Source organism: Manihot esculenta, chromosome 8 (genome assembly GCF_001659605.2).
Source record: "Manihot esculenta cultivar AM560-2 chromosome 8, M.esculenta_v8, whole genome shotgun sequence".
NCBI lineage: Eukaryota > Viridiplantae > Streptophyta > Magnoliopsida > Malpighiales > Euphorbiaceae > Manihot > Manihot esculenta.
In genome coordinates this window covers 12,821,984-12,824,946 of record NC_035168.2, presented here as the reverse complement: position 1 = coordinate 12,824,946, position 2,963 = coordinate 12,821,984, and positions in this window count along the sequence as shown.

Below are 2,963 nucleotides of genomic sequence, written 5' to 3'. Positions count from 1 at the left end.
TTTCAATTCTGGCTCTTTCTGGTTCTCTTCCCTGCAAAAATCATTGTTTAGCATATCATCTTGATCTACATAAAAATTTTCTTGGCTTATACAATCAATGATATCTAAACTTTCAGCGGGTTCTGTTTGACTAGTTTGTTGGGACAAACAGTTTTCTGGTTGGGTCTCTTCAGCAACTTGTTCTTGTACTTGCCAACTTTCATCATCATACCATACATCTTGAAGCTCTTCCTCTCTTCTTAACATGGTTGCATTCAATGAGTTGTTCAATTGATCCTGTTGCTGTTGGATACTCTGCAAAGTCTTCATAATCTTATCAAGATTGGAACTTTGAGGTTCTGGTTGGGCTTGATATCCTTGATAATCCTAGTAGTTGTTAGCCTCTGCATAACTGAAGTCTGGATAGTCTCTCCAACCTGGATTGTATGTGTTATAGTATGGATCATGTCTTGGCTGTTCATAGAATCCTTCAAATGCATGTACTTGTTGGTCCCTTGTATAGCCATAATTTGGATGGTCTCCCCAATGTGGATTGTATGTGTTATGGTAGGGATCATGTCTTGGCTGTCCATAGGGTCCTTCAAATGCTAGTGCTTGTTGGGCCATTTGATCCACTTCGTGTTGGATACGTTGCAAAGCCTTTAATTTCTCATAAAGATCAGTATTGAAACCTTGAGGTCTTGGTTGGGCTTGTTCAGCTTGGCCTATAACAAGAATTCTCACAGCAGAGATTAGTTTAGAAAGTTGAGAACAACGAACAGATGTACTTACCTCAGCCATGATTCAGATCTGCGATGGTGACTGCGCCTTTGGTGAATTTCTTTCTTTTTTTTTTTAATGTTCAGATCTGGTCCTGAAAGAAAAACAAATGAGTTAAATCAATTCCCCGGCAACGGCGCCAATTTTTGACTCGCGGTTGTCGAAGCCGGTCAAAAATAACCTTTCTGGTTATCAACAATTTACAACTGCAGATAGTGGTGAAAGGATCGAATCCACAGGGAATTGAAGACTTACCTATTTTCCTTATCAAGACCAATAAAATAAACTAAAACAAAAATAAACTGCAAAATAAGAAAACTGAAAACAAGATAAACTGGAACGAGATAAAACTGAAATAAGATAAAACTGAAACGAGATAAAACTGAAAGAGAAATAAACGGAAAGAAAAATAAACTAAAACGAGATAAAACTGAAACCAACTAAACTGTAAGTAAAATGGGGGAGTTTTGAGATTGATTTAATTAATCTAAAACTGAAAGCAATAAAAATAAGGCAAATAATAAAAATAAAGAGAAATAAATAATAAGAAAGATCTAGTTGAAGAATTGGATCCACTGTAGTTGTTGGGATTGATCATTGACACTTAGTTTCCTTTGGGTTGATTCAATAGATTAGTTATGGAGATGGAAGACGCTTCTCACCACCATTATCTCTCCTTATGATTAAACCAATTAGGGAACGTCCTCTAATTAATTACTAATTAACAAATTGCCAAGGAACGTCATTGGGCCTTAGGCATCAAAACAATTGTCAATTGCATTAAGAAATAGAGAGATCCAATCCTAGCTACCCAAACGTATGGAGATAACGCTAGATCATACAATTTCCTTGGGTTTTATCCCAAGTGTTCTTATGTAAGAATAATCTAAGTAATTACGGACTTAAATCATCCAAACTAACATATTATTACTTTGCAATCAAGAATCAACGTAGATCTAACAACAAAGCAATATTGAAATCAAGCATGAAATTACATAAATATTGAACAACCAAAAGTTAAACAATGTTTGATCAAGTCTCCCAATCCATAAAACAACCAAAGTATCACCTAATCTTCAACTAGAATAAAAGATTTCAGCCTCTCATGGCTGAAACCAAACCAAAAATAAAAGAAAAGAAGAAAGGTAGAAGAAGAGATGTGAATTTCGTAGGTGTCTCCCAAGAGGAGCTTAAAGACCTGTAGAGGCTCCTTATGTGGCTTTTTATAGTTGAAAAGTATTGCCCTAGGTCATACTTACTGCCCAAGAGGTATTTTCTGCCCAAGTTGTGTCTGAAAAGGAAAGAATCGCGTTTTTCGGCTTCAGAAGGAAGGCTGCACGCGAATGCTTTGCGGAAGGAAGTTGGTGCGTGCGGTTTGGTCTCCGAAAGGGAAGGAGGCGCAGATTGTGCTTCCTAAATAAGTTTAGATGCTGACCTTACTTCCCAATTAGTGTAGAGGCTGCCCAAGGTGCTGCCCATGCTCAATTTGTTGCCCAAGTTGTTGCAGAAAAGGAAGGTGGCGTGCAGATGGCTCTCAGAAGAGGAAAGCGCGCAGATTGTTTCTGAATAGGAAGGATGCACGAATTTTGGTCTTCAAAAGGGAAGATATGCTGTCCATACATTCCTTTTTAGGTGGAGCCTCTTTTGAAATTCGAATGTTGAACGCAGAAGAGGAAGAGCATCTCTTTGAGATCTTGCTGCCTAAATAGGAAGATATGACTGCAGCAGTGTGTGCACATTTTTGAACAAGGAAAGAAATATCTGCGATTTGAATTTCAAATAATCTTCTGACTGAGCTTTCCTTGTTTGCTTTTGCTTCTGCACTTTCCTCATCTGAAAACTTTCCTTTTCTGAAAACTTTCTTTATTTGGAAACTTTTCTTATTTGGCACTTTTTGGCAGTTTTAAGAGCATTTTCTCCAGATTGTCTCTTTACACCTAATATCTGCAAAACATAATTAAAACCACAAAATTAAGCAGAAAATATGTAAATAAACATCAAGAACATAATGATAAAATGGACTAAAATATGCTCTATCAATAATGTACTCTAAGTTCCTTGGGATTACACATAAATCTTATTACTGCATATTTTGTTCTTATTACAGAAACTTAAGCCAGCCACTATAATAATTAATATGTTATGACATTTGGTATTTGCATTTATTTATTACTGAATATTTGGCATATACTGCAAATATTAAT